Below are 19,425 nucleotides of genomic sequence, written 5' to 3' on the forward strand. Positions count from 1 at the left end.
CAAGATCGACCTCCCTAGTATCTAAAGATATCTAGCAACAAACACACCAATCAAACCTTATCTTTCACTAAATATGAAATTTATTAATAGAGGCAAACAAGTGTTTAGGCCTACCTTGGGTCTAGTGCAAGTTTGTAGAAGCCAAGCTCCTTTGATCCAAATGAGCTCCTTGATGTAGAATCTGCAGACACAAACATGCACACACATTAAATAGCACCTGCAAAGCCAATATAATAAAGCACATTCATCATAATGATCAAGGAATTTATGAAACAAATCACATAAGACAATTTGTTGAGAAAAATGAGTTTGACTGTATTAACTTAAATCAAAGAAGAACTTTACAACCTGTGCCTTGATGCTGTACAAGCTCCTCCAAGGGTCCAACAAGAAGTTTCCTCTACTTTGACAAGTTCATTCACTTTCCAATGAAGCCAAAAGGTATGTAATCTCTCCTCTCAAGCTTAACTAGGGAGTCTTAATTTCACCAGCATTTACCCTTAGAAATGTTTAGCTTCTAACCTCCTTAGCAACTAGCCCAATGCCTTAATTTATAGTGCAATGGAGGGAAGTTACTAGATCCACCTTCAAAGGGATAAGCTCCTTCTTCAAAGGGATAACTCCTCTCATCAAGGGATTAGCTCCTTTAATATTGGGATGCATGAACCACCTAGGAGCGAACCATCCACGTCAAGAAACCTTCTAGAATCATCCAGAATCAACCACAAGTAAGTTTTTTGAAGTTAAACTTGCGCCTTTTGACTTTTACAGGGGTGGGCACCCACCCCTTTAGATACAGAGCGGGCAGGTCCGCAGGTAACACGAACATGGGGTGCGGGACCGCAGGCAACAGTAGGAGAAAGTGCGGAACCAGATATTTATTGATTTTTAAAGGACTTTCTCTCTTTTTCAAAGCTTGACATGAGGAGCTGAGGTATGAGACTTGCCAAGGAGGACATTATGGTTGATGATGGACCCATACTGACTGCAAATAGTCATGATGACAATATTTTGTGTAACACTAGTGATCCACAGCCTGTGTGATATTGCTTTATGATTCTTCTAGACATTGCACCAATTCAGGAATCCACACTATAGGGCCTTTGAGCCTCCACGTCCCTTGACTATTAGCCAATTTATACAACCACTCATATAGTTCTTCAAGGAAGAAATAGACGAATGCATCGATCTCGTCCGTGTACAAAAATCTCTGCAACCACTACTCCTTGGATAGTTTAGGGCTACTATTCTCCTGAGCCACAAATGTGTGCGATTTCCGATCAATCTACTTATCAAGCTCTTTCTTCGTAGGAAACCATTTATTACACATCTCTCAAATAGATCCCAATCCCGGCAACAGAACCATTTGTTGGATTAAGGGGGCCAAACCCAGGTTCAAACTTTTTCGCACCAACCAACAAAACCCTAACCACTAGCCCTTTCGACAACAACCTGCATAGTGCAGGCCATAGTCTCACCCAAAGTAGTATTAGGGGATGTTAGAACTAGGTTTCTGCATCCAGGGACATGTCATAAGTGGTTTTCAAGCTCCTATAGTTCAGATCTACCTTCATGCAAGTTGATAGTCTCCTATGGCTCGTTATTGCAACTCTATGAAAACAGATTCAGGACCTTCATGAAGGTTTGTGATCCATCTTTGCAGACCTTAATCAAGAAAATTAATTACTTTCATGCATCGGTAAATAACCCTAGTTCTAATTTCGCACAGATCTATCCAATTCATTATAAAACATAGCATAATCAACCCTTAACTTTGCGAACACAAATAATTACTTAAAGCATGTAGAAATAAGATAGATTCAACAGTTTCACACAATATTCATAATCCTTGAAAACATATCATTAAGCGAAAAAATATAACATAAAAAAATCAATAGAAATGCACAGTAATTCTCCAAAATCAGTCCTTATTGATCTTCAACATTCATATTACAGACTCTTCTACCCCGCACACTCAGCTACAGGGGTCCGCACACTCAGCTACGGACTTACCAAGGCCTCCTGTGCACTCAGCTGCATGAGCCTTCTCCTTCTTGCCCAAGTATAGGAAGAAGAGCCTTCTTGCCCTAGCATTTTCCCAAAACAACAAAAACCATTCAAAGTCCATCATTCTTTTCACTTTCTTCTAAGACTCGCTATGACCCAACTATTTATAACTTTCTTCCATATAATACCATGGTCCATGGACCATGGGAGAATCTTAAAATCGAACAAAACAAGGGGCTAAGACCCCTTTGACTCATATCTACCTGCGCGCTCCTCATCCACATTTCACGGAGACTTTTCATCTTTTACAAAAATTTATACAAAACTTGGGTTAACGAACCCCCAAAAGTGACCCTAGGACCCTATCCCAATAATGGCTGAGAGGAAGAACCAAAGCATTGTTGGAGTTGTGAGAGCTATGCTACATGACCAAGGCCTTCCACTGCATTTGTGGTCAGAGGCATGTAACACAATAGTGTACTTGCAAAACTAGAGTCATCATCAAATTCTTGGTATGATTACACTGAAGGACGCTTTCTTGGGGAGAAAGTGATATCTGTCTCACTTCAAGATTTTTTGAGCCTTTGTTTACTTCCATTTCTCCAAATATTTGAAGAAGAAGATTGAGTCGATGACAGAGTTGGGAGTTTTTGTGGGTTACATTGAAAATCCACGCAATTACTATGTGTACTTACCTTCCCTCAGAATGACAGTTGTGCGAAGGGATGTAAATTTTTATGAGGAGAAAGTGATTTGGTTCTCTCTTGAGAGGGAGCTTCAAATCCCACCAAAATAGGAGATTTTAGCTCCAAAGGAGGAGCCCTAGGAAGTTGTGCAGGAGCCTTAGTAAGTTGTGGAGCAGCCACAAATAAAGGAGTAGAGAGTGGAGACATCCACTCAAGCATAACCATCTAGAGAAGGCAGAAAACGAACCATGGAAACTTATAGATTAGTTTAGGATGCGAGGGAGAATGGTATGGGAGCTCCTTCAAATATGTGCAGGAAAAGGAGGTCCCCTGAAAGGTACACTGGATACATAGCTCTAATGACTGAGCTAGTAGACATTAAGCAATCCTCTTTTGAGGAAGCAATTGAGAAACCTATTTGGGTTGATGCAATGGTGGAAGAATATGTATCCATCATGAAGAACAATGTTTGGGAAGTGATCCCAAGACCGATAGACAATTCAGTTGTGGGTTTGAGATGGATCTTCAAAGTTAAGAATGCAGTAGATGGAAGCATAGAGAAGTATATGGCTAGATTTGTGGCCAAATGATTCTCTCAAGTTGATGGAATTGACTATGAGGAAACCTTTGCTCATGTAACAAAGTTTTCATCCATTAGATTAATTCTTGCACTAACTGCACAGATGGGGTGGAAGGTCCACCAGATGGATGTAAAAACAACATTTCTCAATGGTGTTATTAAGGATGAGGCGTACGTAGAGAAACCAAAAGGTTTTGAGACATTTGGTTAGGATTCTCATGTGTGCAAACTCAAGCAAGCATTGTACAATATCAAACAAGCACCTCGTGCTTAGTACACTAGGATAGGATTGGGATTCATCAAAAGTGAAGTGGATGCAAACCTCTATCATATCTTGGTAGAAGATAAATTGCTTATCATTGTTTTATTTTTTGATGATTTAATATTAATAAGTGATGAGCAGTTGATCAGATCTTGCAAGGAAGACCTTCCAAGGGAATTTGACATGCAGGAGATGGGCCTCATGCACAACTTCCTCAGGATGGAAGTATGGAAAGGTGATGGGGAATTGTTTGTGTCTCAAGGCAAGTATGCCATTGAGATACTACAGAGACTCTGCATCGAGAGTTGTAAGCCCATGGAGACACCTCTAGTGACCAACTAGAGGAAGGAAACTGCCACTTCAGGTGAAGAGATGGATGATACCATTTACCAGTAGTTAGTGGGTTCACTAATGTATCTTGTGAACACATGACCATATATGTGCTATGAAGTCAACCAGTTGAGCCAAGCTATGGTTAGGCCAACCAAATTGTATTGGAAGGCAGTTAAGCATGTCTTACAGTACCTTAAAGGCGCTACCCAATATGGATTATGGTACAGACAGATAAAGGAAGTGAAATTGTGTGGCTTCACAGATGCAAATTGGGTAGTGAGTTGATCCAACTGAAGAGTACATCAGGTGGAATTTTTAGTGTTGGGTCTGCAGTGGTTTCCTGGTACAACAAGAAGTAAAGATATGTGGTGCTTAGCTTGACAACAGCATAATACATGGTTGCAAGTCAAGCACCATGTGAGGAGATCTAGATGAGAAAGATACTTGTGGGACTAATTGGTCAGATGGTGGATCAACAATGATCTATTGTGATAATAAAAGTTACACTAAACTCTTTGAGAATCTGGTATTTCACGTTTGATCCAAGCATATAGATATCTGGTATCATCATTTACAGGACTATGTGCAAAAGCTGATAATTTTGATACAATACATTCTGATAGAAGAACAAGCTGTTGACATCTTGATAAAGTCCTTGTCAAGAGGGAAGTTCAACTTTCACAAGTGCAGGATAGGGGTGGTTGATAATCCATTTCTTGCTGAGAGGGAGTGTTGAGAAGTGTTGCAAGAAAATATGAATTTGACTTTGCCTTGGTAAAATTAAAAAAATTTGAACTTTCACATCAGCAGACAACTTGGATGCAGTTAACTTGTGTGACATGGTTGTTGTCACTCAGTTAGCTTAGTAAATTCTAGTTAGAGAGCTTGGAATTCAGTTAAGCATGTGTGATTGCTAATTTTGAGTAATCCAGTTCAGTTATATCTAGTTGTGTTCGGTTAAACTAGTTCAAACAGTTGGAGGAACTAGTGTAAGGTTAGTTGTGCAGTGGGACAATAGTCTAACTCAGTGATCATCCCATTAACTGATCAATCAACCTAAAATAACTAGTGCACACAGAGAATTCGAGGTCTCAATTGTGGTGGAGATTCCAAGGTAGTGTAACAAGCAGTTGTAAACTAGTTTGAGTGTACAAGTGTTGCATGCATTCATATTATCAAACCTTGTGAATTGTGCAATCAATTGGAGGAAAATTACTAAAAAAAGGGGCTAATTCTCTAGGAATTGCGCAAGGAAATAGGGGCTCAAGCAGAGGCAGAAATTGACTAAGTCTGGTTCAGAGCTTCTCATTGAGCAGAGAGATAGGTTATTCACTTGTAGGTTGTGCTCAGTGAAGGTAAACAATTGTAATACATCTTTATTCATCTTATTAATGCAAAGAGGCTTGAGCGGTTTTTCCCAATTGGGTTTCCCTAGAAAAATATTGTGCATGTGTGTTATTTCTTATTGCATATATGAGATTGTTGTTGTAAACTATGAATTGAATTTCGCAAATCAATAGAGTAGAATTGTGTCTCTTGATTTAGATCAAAATTTCTTGAGCAGTTGCAATTCACCATATTTCTACATTCCCCCTTATGGGGTTTTTCAATGCTCTTTGACTAATCCTGGTGTTTGTATGTGTGAATTCTTTCTTCTATTATTCCTTTATGTTCAGTTGCATTGATGATAATATTGTTTTTTCTATGTAGTTTCATATGTTGTTGAATAATGTTATGATGTTGTGGAGTGAATTCAATATGTAAATAATGAAATGGAATTATCTAAAGAAAATAACAATGTAGCCCTAAGACAAATTAACACGGCATAGGGTAATGTTTATATTATTGAAATTCTCTAAATGAGCAAAACAGAATGGAGGCATCACAAGTGAGTTGGAATTGAGAAAAGAAAGTGAAATGCTATAACCTCCATCTCCGTAAAGTAACTTACTGGATTGGTTATATTACATTTTACTTGTGAACGAGAATTTTAGCTTCCCTTCTCTTTATTACTATAAATATTTTAAAATTATGAGACATTAAGGATGATGTTAAGTAGGGAAAATTTGAGGGGCTAATATTCGTAAGTTGGATAATATTCCATGCTTTTTCGAAAGAAATGATTCGCCAATTTCCATTTTTCTAAAAATGAATTCCCCCAAATTTTATAGTATAAGATTATTTTACCTTACAAATCGCCAATATTATATATTGTCTAATATAAAATTATAAGAAATATAAACATGTTTAGAAAATTACAATCAAACGTTTTAAAATTTAGATATTAGGGGCTAATAAGATTCGTCAAATTATTAAACTTTAAAATAAACTTCCATCCTTAAACTTTTAGAAAATTGCGATAAAACGTTTTAAAATTTAGATATTAAGGGCTAGCAAGATTCACCAAAATTATTGAACTTTAAAATAAACTTCCATCCTTAAACTTTTCCTTGATATTAAAATAAACAAAAATAAACAAAAAATTCTCATATTTCTCTGCCAAAAAATTATAAATTCAAGTTCAATATCTTTATATTTCTCTTTAATTCATTCTCTATATAAATCTCGATACACTTCTTTTGAACTTCCATTTTCTCTCCAAATAAATTAGTAATATTAAGTTATACCTCGATACACTTCTTTTGAACTTCCATTTTCTCTCCAAATAAATTAGTAATATTAAGTTATACCTACCTGCTATGTTTGGATTTTTAGCATTAATTAAATTTTAGTGGGAAATTTGAAGCCTCCGGAACTTGATTCAATGTGTATATTTATAGCAAGACTCTCTGCCATGAGAAGGATATTGATGTATTGGCTTTCATAATTAGATTTAAGTGCGTTGCCTTTCATTAATAAAAATAAATTTTATTATAATTCACATCTTTCTCATAAACACTTTTATATTATATGCCTTTATTTAAAGTGTACCATTCATGGTGGATCCCATTGCAATAATTTGCACTCATGCTTCTTTCATTGTGGACACTTTTGCTTAAAGTATATTATTATTTTTTTTGGGAACCCATTGCAATCTATTTGGGCTCGTGCTTCCACTCAATATGCATAAATTTTATTATAATTCTCATCTTTCTCATAAACACTTTTAGTTATGGTTTTTTCCTAATGGGAATCTCATTTTTGTCATATTATATGCCTTTATTTAAAGTGTACCATTCATGGTGGATCCCATTGCAATAATTTTGGGCTCATGCTTCCACTCAATATGCATAAAAGATTTATTTTGTTGGAATTTGGCTATAGTGAATTCTCTTTCTCTTTAATATTTATGTATATTGTTATTTGAATGCTTCTTTACTGTGAAAAGTACAGTTTTTCATTATTACCATCGTCATAAAATTAACCATAATACTTATAATATAAAGTACAGAATAATTATAATGACTTAACTATATCCAAGTGTCTTATCATTTTTATTTTAGAAAAACTATACCAATTTCTTATATTGTTACTCTAAAATCATGATAACTTTTTCCATAGAAGAATTAATTATTGTGTTGGTCCATGCGGACGCTACTCACGATTATTTTATCCATTCAACAACAATGTCTTTTATGTGATGGTCTTAATGCTAAAATTCCAATTCACTTTTTATGATGAGTATGTTGTCTTTTTGTCCCAACCTGGTTTCATGTGGAGTTATGAAATAGGAAAAAGACACATATAAGCATTTAGTTGATTTCCTGGACTCTTTAAAGCAATCCACTTGCAAAAATGATCATTTCCACCACTAGGGAATTGGAGAAAAAGAGGACAATTGAGCTTTTGTTTTTATTTTTAATGATGTGCATCACCATTTTAAATGAAGCAAGCCATATCCATATTGTATTTTTTTAATGGAATATAAAACAATCATCTCCACCTCTAGGATGGAAAAAATGACCCACAAGAATTGTCTCCATTTTGAATGTGAGAAACCATATCTATAATGAATACTTTTATTATAATGAATACTTTTATTTCTGATATACACCAAATTTTAAATATGGGAAGCCTTATCCATATTGTACACACCATGTGCATCATCTCAAAGTGCACGTGACCCACTTCGACGTGAGACACTAGGGGAACATGGAGTCAATACTTGAACTTCATCACCTTTCATTAGTATATGAAAGCACTTATGGGAAGGGTCTTGAAGAAGAAACATGAATATTGCAATTATATAATCTCTTCTCTAAATGAAATCAAGTGGCTTGCAATGTTACTAGCGCTCCTATCTTGCTAGTTTGGATGCTCAACTTGCTCACCTTGAAAGTAATCTTCAGCGTGATCTAAAACCTCCTACTCCAGCTGGAACAAATGCTCAAAACCTGACCCCAGTCACTTCATGAGACTCTTGATGTTATGCTTCATCACTTGACAATTGTTTTTTTACTTTCTATCGTCCAATCTATGGTAGATATCATTAGTTTCTTTCATTTTGTATTATTTGAGCTTTGATCAATGGTCAATAGATATGGTTTCCCTTGAAGTAGATTAAGACCAGACATTGTATGAACAATGATATTTTTGACAGTGTACGAAGAAGTTTTGAGGCAATACGGTACAATTTTCAATATATATATATATATATATATATATAGAGAGAGAGAGAGAGAGAGAGATATATAGATAGATAGATATATAATGTTGATATGCATGTTTATTTTGGAATAGGGACTTCAAAATTTCAATTTAATTATCAATAATTATTAGGTGGATAGTAGGATTTAACCTCCATGGAATATCATAGAATATTCTTAGTAGTATATACAAAGGTTGAAATTCATCTCCAAAGTAATTATTCTCTTTTTACCCTTTTAAGTAGATTGATTAATCAAAAAATGTTATATCAACATGTGTCATATGAATATGAGTTATGGTTTTTTGGGCATGTGGTATTTGTAGAAATAGCTCGAAATTTGCGGTTGCTAATGAATATAGACTGAAAACAATATATACAATTTTTTTCTACTCAATTTGTGGAAAGGAAAACATACAATAGAGACACATGCAACCATTCAATCATAATGAACACAATATTTAACTAGGGAACCCAGCTGGGAAAAGCCCCTTCTCTGTTTGTATTATATAATATGAGAAAATTGATTTATTATGGTGACAATTTTAATCCTTGAAGCTCAACTTGCACTGCAATAATGATCTCTTCTTCCTGAGAATACTCTAGAAAATACTTAGCCAAACTAAGCCTCCTACTTTCCCCTAATTCCTTGCGAAATTATCGAGGAAATTAGCTCCTAAATAATAGGGAGAGATCCTATTTGCTTGCACAATTCGCAAGAGGTATGCCTCACCCACTACATGTAAACTCTGTACACTCAATAATATACAAAAATAAATGCAATTATGCCTTTTCCCTCCACTCAACTAGGCAATTCAAATTGACTAGGACTATTTTTAGTAAATTGACTAGTTAACTGAGAGATCGGTGAGTTAACAATGGTTACTATCACTCAATTGAACTCCTCCTAACTCTATTCATGACTAGAGATCAGATAATTGAGTTTCACTAACTATGTCTCCACTAGATTGCTAGATCTTAGCAATCAATTCATGACAACTTAACTTCTTTTCCATAAACTAGAATTGATTGACTTAACTAAGTGACTTGGCCATTCACCCCACTAACTACAACTCAAGTCATCTTGCTGATGTGGAAATTCAAATTTCTTCATTTGAGTAAGGCACAAGTCAAATTAAGCCTTTTCTTACTACAATTTAACACTCCCTCTTAGCAGGAAAAGGGTTATGCACAACCCCAATCCTACTCCTATGGAGTAATGTACTATAACACAATTAACACTCCCTATCATTGTTGTTGTTGTTACGACAACAACTGTAACCGATAGCATCCAAAATACTAAATCAATTGTGTCTCTAAGCTACAACTGTCTCCTGAGTCTCTGACTGCTACTAGCCTTTGCACTATCGCTCAAGATATGACTGCATCAACTGACACTAGTCCTTATGCTACAGATGCTACAGAATATTGTGGGCCTCTGTAGCAAGGGTAATGATCCATGAGAAGAGTATACTAAAACTATTGTTTATCTCCTATGGACTCTTCCCAAATATTTGCAACTTTGGGACTAAGGCTCTACATAGCCCCACCTCATTCATGGAGGTATGGTTGCATGCATGGCAAAATTTACCTCTAGCTTATAGAGATTTTTATCTTTAACACCAATTTTTTTACTTTTCCTATAGCAACATATTTCATATATGCCTTCCCTCTACTGAACATCAGATCATATCCACTTCAAGTGCAACTACAGAAATTAGATTTTTCTTTAGACCAAGCACATGCATTACATTCTTTAGGTGATGATGGGAGGTTGACTCCCTCTTGAAGGTGACAATGCTAATCCCTTTGGTACTATGCCTCCCATCATCTCCAAGTTCTATGTGTCCTTTAAGCTGCTAAATAAATCCTTACTTCCTGTCATATGAAAGAAGCACCAGAATCTAAGTACCATACACTACCTCATACAATACTTGTCATGCATACTATGAGGGTGAAATCCAATGTGAAATTTGATGTGAGAGCATCTCCTACTACTGCTCCTACAAGCTTCTTACTAGATTTCTTGTGTGGACACTTGGTCGCATAGTGTCCATACTCATGGAAGTGAAAATATTTAATTTTACTGAGGTCTTTCTTCTTGCCATGGTTCTAGCTGGATTCTTCCTTTCCTTGGGCCTTCTTTCCCTTAGCTTTCTTTCCTTTGATTTCCAAAGAAATATTTTCTTCCTCATCAATCTTAGATGTGACACCATCTCTACTATTTCTTCTAATATCCTCCTGCACCAAATCAAACCAAAGTCTCTCCTAGTCTGGGAGCTTGTCTCTTCCATCAACTATACCCTTATAGATGTGTCTAAACTTCAAAAGGCCAAGGAATGCTAAGCTCACAAGTTCAGATGATGGCACATTCTCTCCTACTCCTCCAAGTTCATCTATGATCTGAGTGAATATGGATAGGTACTGAACAATGATTTCATTTTTTTGCATTCGAATGTTCCTGAACCTATCTCTCAAAGCCAGTTTTATAACATCACTGCTACTTTGGAATAGATCTATTAGAGTTTTCCACATTTCAAATGGAGTCTCTTTTCTATTCAAGTTAGAAACCATGTGATCCCTGACTCCCTCCAGAATAATCCTCCTACCTTTTGTTGTGTCTTTCTTCCACTGGATCAGTTGTTGTGCATCGAATGTTTTTTTGTTTTAGAATATCATTTTGTGTGTACTCTAATACTCCATTGTCATCCAACACAGCTTCCATGCTTTCTTTCTAATAACAGAAATTTGAAGTGCCCTCCAATGCATACTCAAGCCTCAATCCATTAAGAGACATTGTTCTTGCACTCAAGAATACATGCACCACAAATCTGTTATTTGAAATTTCTTAAGAGATTGATCTGGAACCCGATTTCTATGTAGTTTTCAATAGTTATGATACCGTGTAGAAATAGATCAAAATTCGCAGTTGCTAATGAATTTAGACTGAAAACAATAGGCACAAATTTATTCTACTCAATTTGCGGAAAGGAAAACATAGAATAGAAACACACGCGATAACATGCAACCATTCAATCACACTGAACACAATATTTTTACTAGGGAACCCAACTAGCAAAAACCCTTCATGTATTTATATTATATCATATGAGAAAATTGATCTATTACTATGAAAACTTCAATCCTTGAAGCTCACTGTGCACTATGATATTGATCTCTTCAACCTGAGTATACTTTAGCAAATACTTATCCAAATAAGACCTCATGCTTGCCCCTATTTCCTTGCGCAATTACTGAGGGAATTAGCTCCTAAGGAATAGGGAAAGCTCTTATTTTCTTGTGTAATTCCCAAGAGGAATGCCTCACCTGCTACATGCAAACTTTGTGCACTCAATAGCATGCAATAATAAATACAATTATGCCTTTTCCATCCACTCAACTAGTCAATTCGAATTTCATGCATAACTAGAGCTATTTTTATTAAATTGACTAGTTAACTGAGAGATCGGAGAGTTAACAACAATTACAACTACTCAATTGAACTCCTACTGACTCTATTCATGATTACAGCTCAAATAATTGAGTTTCATTAATTATAACTCCACTAGATTGCTAGATCTTAGCAATCAACTCATGCACAACTCTACTTCTTGCCCAAAAACTCGAATTGACTAACTTAACTAAGTGACTTGGCCATGTCACTCCCTCTAAGTGCAACTCAAGTCATCATGCTGATGTGCAAATTCAAAATTGTCCATTTAACTAAGGCACAAGTCAAATGAAGCCTTTTCTTGCTACAATTTAATAGTATTAGCAAACATGTTATTGGCCCATGGCATTGCAACAACACTTATTTACAAGTTAGTCTTCATTATAAAGTGGAGTGAATACCCATGATTAAGAATCTTGTTTAATATATATATATATATATATATATATATATATATATATATATATATATATATATATATATATATATATACATATACATATACATATACATATACATATACATATACATATACATATACATATACATATACATATACATAATTTTTTTATAATTATTAATAATAATAATAATTTAAATAAAATTATCATTTATTATTATTATTATTTAATTTTGGCATTCTAAGATGTATCATTTGGTAATTGTTTTGATGTTTATGAGAATTTATCAACCATTTAACTTATATGGCTTTATTAGTATTACTTATTTATGACATAAATTAACGTGATTTTTCGTGAAATTAATATAAATCAATTTTTTAATGATTTTGTTTAGTTTTTAGAAAGTTTTAGAAATATTTTATGTAAAATAATTATAATTTAAGACAATATTGGTATAATTGAATTTTTATAGTGTGGTATTGTCTAAATAGGTTCTTTTCTCCAAATCTGAGATATGGTATTGAAAAAAGGCAAGATCAAGGCTTCAATCTTGTTTTCATCATTAAAGTAGAGTAATGACGTTGTTTCAAAGCTCATTGAGGTTTTTGAACTCTCTAAATTAAAGGTTTTTATGAGTATGTGCAATGTTGAAATAATCTAATGTGCAATTGTTCAGGATCAATAATGTGTTTTAATGCATAATGAACTCCTTAATTTCGAGTGCATAGGAATTACTTGGACATTGCAACATTTTTCGGGACTTTTCTCAGATAATATATAGCTTCAACATTGTAGAGTGCTTTGCATAATATGAATTTTTTATCACATGTTTTATGTTCTTTCTTCTTGTTTTTAAATTATTGTTATTATTTTTTTTAATTTTATATAAAAATTTAGTCCATATTTATATTATAAAGAAATAGAAAAGTGTGACATCTATATATTTGGGGGTGGTATTGGAAAGTATAATAAAGAACAAACCTTATCTCAAATTACCAAACTTGTGGAACATCACATATGCATGTATGTTTCACAAAAGGCACCTCACTAAGGTAAGGAATTTTTCAAGGAAAAAGTGAAGATGTTGAGATTTTGTTTAAGAATTTAAATCCATTTAATATAAAATAGACATGTTAATTGCACTCATAAGCTAAATATATCATAATAATTTTGATAAATTAGAAGCCAAACAATTGCAAAATTACAATCGAGGAGTCATTGTAGTTCATTAGTGCTTGCTTCCTTCACTGTCCGTCAATGAAAAGGTCTTAAAAAAAACAACATAACCTAATGTGTGGCTCCAATAAAAATTGACTAGAAAATTTGACTCCCAAGTGCTAAAACAAAGTTATCCATAACATTTTTTTCTCATACTATGTTCATACTTTTATAATCCATACAAAGGAGGTAGGAAACCATTCAATTGTTCATGTCTTGAATATTTTAAATGAAATTGTGTGCATAAATTGATTACAATGTGAAATAACATAGAGAATATTCAAAAAAATTGGTGCTTCAATGCTCATCTCAAATAGAAGAATTTTCCTTATCCTTCTATGGAAGAAGTTCATATGTGTTGTGGATGGAACTCCATTATCAAGAACTTATCATTGAAAGTAAGTGAATCATCATTGTTGAAAATTGTTGAGGGGATAACCCTTTCATATAATTTGGTCCATAGATATTATCTAAACTAGTAATTTCTAGCATACCAATAACACAAAACATATCCTATATGTAATTAAAAATCTCCATTCCCTCTTAATTCACAATCTTACAAAAATTCATTATATATATCACCACTCTAACTTTTTCAAAACTCCATTAAAAAACAATTAGGATTAATTTAACAATAAAAAAATATTTAATAATCTCTCGCATCATATCCTCCCAATCATATATCTATTCATGTTTACCCATAAATGGAAACACAATATCCTCCAATCTTTGAACAATATAAGCACCCCAATTTGATTTAATGTTCCATGTTCATTTTCCCCTCATTTAGGATATGCTATCTAATAAGTGAAATGGGTGAGTACTTAATGGCATTGTTGAATAGTTTTATTGATATTAATAATCCATTCATGTGAGAGGAATTGATCATGAAAATATGTTCAAGGGAGCTTTAATTTAGAAGGATTTTTACTTTGTTTTTTGGCCACTAATTTTATATATATATGAGCACTTAAATATTTTGTTTTTATAGGTATATATTTAAGCATTATATATTGTAATTAGTTTGATTTATTTATTTAGAATTATGTTAAATTTTAAAAAATAAGGTTTTATAATTTTTTTCATAAATTTATATTAAATTAAATTTAAAAAAAAAAAAATTGGTAATTGACATTGAATTGATAATTTTTATTCGTTTAAAAAATAATTGTAATGTTGGCTAGTTGAATTGTTTATTGATTAAACATTCAAGTACCACATTAATTGTCAACCTGGGAAAGTCTTTTTATTCCAAAGGCTACCGCGTACTGTATGTACTTTAATTCTAAAAGCATTAAAAAGCTGTAGTATACGTGATTCTTACGCTAAGTTATCACAGTACAAATAAGATGAAAGCAGTTAATTAAGATTACAAATCTGAAAAGTAAAATGATGGATGCTCTGTTGGCAGAGGATCAGGACCCTATCCTCCAGGTGAGGACGTTCAGCACCTGCCCCTGTAACCAGATTGCTAATGCACACTGCACTCTAGTTCACCGGTGACAGATCCTTGCACACTTCAAGCAATTAATGAAACAAAGTACTAGCAAAACGGAAATACCAGAGGTAATGCTACAGAATCCAAACAGAGTATCAGCAGAAAGAAACTATCACACACTTACACACTTGACAGAAAAGTAAATGGGTGAATCTTGTGAGGAAGGTGGGCCCAGTCCCTCTCACAAGATTCCCCAGAACACAAAGGCTAGATTAAGTGCTCAGAACAATCTTCTATTCATCTGCCAAAAGATTCAAGTACAATAAAGTTCAGACTTGCTGATGTCTCTCAAAATCTCACTTACAGATTACCATCCTCCCCCCTTCTAATGTAGATGTCTCTTCTTTATAGAGGAGACATCTATTACAATAGATTATTATAGTTCATTCAGTTAACCCATTCTATCAAAAATAAGAATTACAGACCGCTGTTACAACAGTATAATAACATATTCTTTCTTAGGTTCTGGCTGGTACACAGCTGGTAACTGTCTTCGACTGTCTTCTTGGGATCTTCGCATTCCTTTGCCGTTTCCCCATGTTGTTCCTGATTTAAGCAATGGTAACTGTGTTCTACCCACTTTAGATAGCTGCAGATCGTGCCGCGTCAGCATTCTTCAGATAGTTGCCGGCTGTTATCCCCAGCTGTTGCAAAATAGCCTGCTTTAGATGGTTGCTGTTGCTAACTGTAGCAACTGCGTAGTTGCTGCTTCTGGTGTTGCAGCAACTGCGTAGTTGTTGTTTCTGGTGTTACAGCAACTATAAATTATAATTCCTGCAGGCTTAAGACAATTACTTGACAATTTAATCAGCTTTTCCAAGATAAATATAAAGATACTCACGAATATGCAATGAACAATTAAACATATAGATATGCGGGAAGTTACTTCGTACCTTGGGGTGATTAAGTCATTATGTAATCAAAGCTTACAACTTATGACTCAAAAAGATAATATTATGGCAAAAGTATAAGGTCAAAATAGGTCAATTCTGAGTCCTAACATGTAAGAGAAAAAATAATTAAAAATAATAAAATTTCAAAAATATCTAATAACTACACATATTTCTGTTAAACATCATTTTCCTTATAGACATTATTTTTATATCTATGTGAAATCTAATTTTTTAATACAACTCGAACAGTTTAGGACCATCACATTGCTTTGATATATATTATTTCGAAATCTAAATTTTTAATAAAACTTGACCAATCTAGGACCATCAACGTGAGTAGCTTCCTTCAGTGAAACACTTGCACCTTTGTGAGAAGAGCCCACATAGGGTTATGGTTAGTCAATTAAAAAGCCATATCCTTCACAATATGTAATATTGCACATAATTTTAACAATGAATAATCTTAGGAATGGAAATAATGTTAGTTTTGCAAAGTATTTCGAGCAATAAATAAATAAATACTAATATGGATCATACGGTACTTTAGGATGCTCTTGAAGGCTAAAATTTGGTGAAAGTTAATATTTTTTTGTTTAATAGTATGTTTTATCAAAGAAAAATAAACTATTTATGAATTTAATTTAGTTTTAACTTTCTATATGATATGGTTCTTACTAGAGTGTGTTTTTGCAAGACAAGTTTTTTGTTGTGATTATTGTAGTAGCATTTGTGTAAATTGATATTGTTAATATGTTTAATCTAGGAGTTGTGCTTTACATCAAAAATTAATTTGGCTTCATAGGGAAAAACAAATCTTGAAGCCCTTATTGTGGTTGTGTCTCTAATCGGGTCAACAATATTTACCACAGTCTATGGCTCAGCCGGAGATTTGCGAGGTTGATGGCTTATAAATTAATCATACCATCAATTTTGTACTCGATAAGTGTGTTGGTGATGATATAGTCTCCAAATGTTTATGTATTTCTTTTGGCCCGTCTACTAGATGGATTTAGAATTGAATTAATTATTTCTTTTATATTAACTCATATATTTGAGATTGCACCATCAAAAATATGTGCCAATTGAACACGCTTCCTCAATTCGTTGGTTCTTCTAGGATGTTCCTTTCATAATATGTGGTTTTTGGAATGACATGGAAAAGCAACCAAAATTGGAGCATATTATTGGATGTGTTGCTCATTCCATCTATTTTTTATGCTTTTTTTTACCATTTTTTACCTACCAGAATCTCCAAAGTGGCATATGAGTAAAGGGAAAATGCATGAAACAAAGAAGGTTCTACAAGAATTGTGAGTTAGGGAGGACGTATTAACTCTGACATGATTGCTAGAAAATTCTTCACTTGCATTTGTGCATTTCATATTATAATTCTATGTTTAGGATGTCACACATTTCTACATCTTGTATGTCTAGTAGGTTATGACAATTCTTCAAAATTCTTGTTCATGAAGCACATTTTGAAATCTACCGCAAAGGAAATTATTTTACTAGAAATTTCTACCACACTCTAGTTCCATTGGGCTTATATAATTATTTCTATTTTCAACGTAGGTTTTTCTACTTCGTTTTGCATCCATGTAATAAAACAACAAAACTTGAAATGAGTTTTTCACCAATCCTAAGGACTCAATAGTTTCACCCTATACCATATCTTTTGTAGGGCTCCATTCATTACTTCTACAAATTATCATGGCTCATTTAATCTCCCTTCCTACTCACATTAAGGTAATAATATTCTTTTCCGGCACATAGTTGTTGACGAGTACCTTTTTCTTCCGTTGAGTTATTTTGACATATTAGCCTATGTGAATGGCCCTAAATTTCAGAAAGAATATCATCAATTGATTTTGAAACATCATAATTTTTTATAAAAATTGTTCAAATTTTGGGGTTAATAGAGAACTTGACAGAAAGAACAACAAATCCACTTTAGATAAATTAGTTAATCTACCATTGATAAATAATCCTCACTAACGTTTCCAACGCACATCTAAAAATTCAAGTGTGTGGAAATTTCACCAACCTTGAGATCAACATATTTTTTTTACCATTCTTTTTTATCACACCTTAAAAATTTTATTTCTTGTTTTGATTTTTCTACATAAATGCCTATTAAAGTCCAAAATTGCCAAATTATGAAAATATCCTTGTTCCTCCTACAAAAGAGGCGGGGGGGAGGTGCTAGTGACTACTTTGATGTTACTAAAAATTGTTATTCTCGTGTTGAACTTGTGGGTTTCCATCATGTTGAAAGTCAACTCCTCTAAACAGGTTGACATGTACCTTCTCTAAGTTATGTCATTTTCTTTTTCAACATTTTCATGCTCTTGTATTTTCTAACTATACTTGCAATATAATGTCATGGTATTTTGGAGATGTTTAGTGATGTATATACCAACTTAATTATTCAAGATTATTGAAATAAGAATCCACTAGTATAATGTTACCAATACTTTTTCTTGTTTTTTAAACTAATTAATTTCATCAAATTTATAGGTGGCTTCATATGAATTAACCACTCTAACATGCATTCTTAGTATTATTCATTATAGAGGTGAAAAATTGTAGTTATCTCCCAATTCTATTCATTTGTTGTATTTGCATTCGCTTCTTTTCTATTTAGAGGACATGCTTTATTCCTTCATAAGCTTTATGTGACAATACAATAGTTCCCTCTCTTGGACTACATATGTAATTGTCATTATTTCCTATTTTTCTACACCATATGTCACTCCTTCAAGCACTTTTTTCTTTTCTTTTAGTTTATTTGAAATTTATTGACCATATATATGATAAATTTCTTGATTGCACCTTCTTTTGCATTGAATTATCTTTATGGAGTGGACTTACTATTTGTAGTTGCATTGTATTGACTATGCAATATGTTGGGTTTTATTGTACTTTACAGTTACTAGAACTTTTAGGAATCATTGAAGTTGCAAAAGATGGAAAGAGGAGAGGAAGGCGGGTAAGAATCATACCATGCTCTAATCAATATCTTTAATAGTTCTAGATAATTTTCACCAAGGATTATTACTATGAGAAATCTAGTTTTTATATGACAACCTAGACTGAAAATGGTAAAAAGAAAATTAAACTACTCTTGTATTCTTCATTCTAGGTTATCAGTATTGCAAGAACTTTTAATTTGTATTTTAATAGTTCTTAACGCTATGAAGCCAATTGCTCACAAGTGCATTATAAAAAAATAGATTGAAGGATTTGGAATCAAGTAGAGATGAATCCATTGATTTCCTACATTTTGAGTTTTTCCCTTAAATATTTTGTGACTATTGTTTTAATTATGTGAATTCCCCATATAAACATTATTTTAATTGGTAACCTTTTATCTAGTCAAAATATGTGATTACTAGGCTCAATGCATGTGGTTTTGCAAGGTTGGAGTTCATTAAGAAACACATAATATATTTTTTTTTATTTCTAATTTTGAGTATAAAAAGAAAAGTTATAATGAAATCTATGGATCCAA

Source organism: Pinus tabuliformis, chromosome 6 (assembly GCF_031772625.1).
Source record: "Pinus tabuliformis cultivar Carrire ecotype Pingquan chromosome 6, CPIR1, whole genome shotgun sequence".
Lineage (NCBI taxonomy): Eukaryota > Viridiplantae > Streptophyta > Pinopsida > Pinales > Pinaceae > Pinus > Pinus tabuliformis.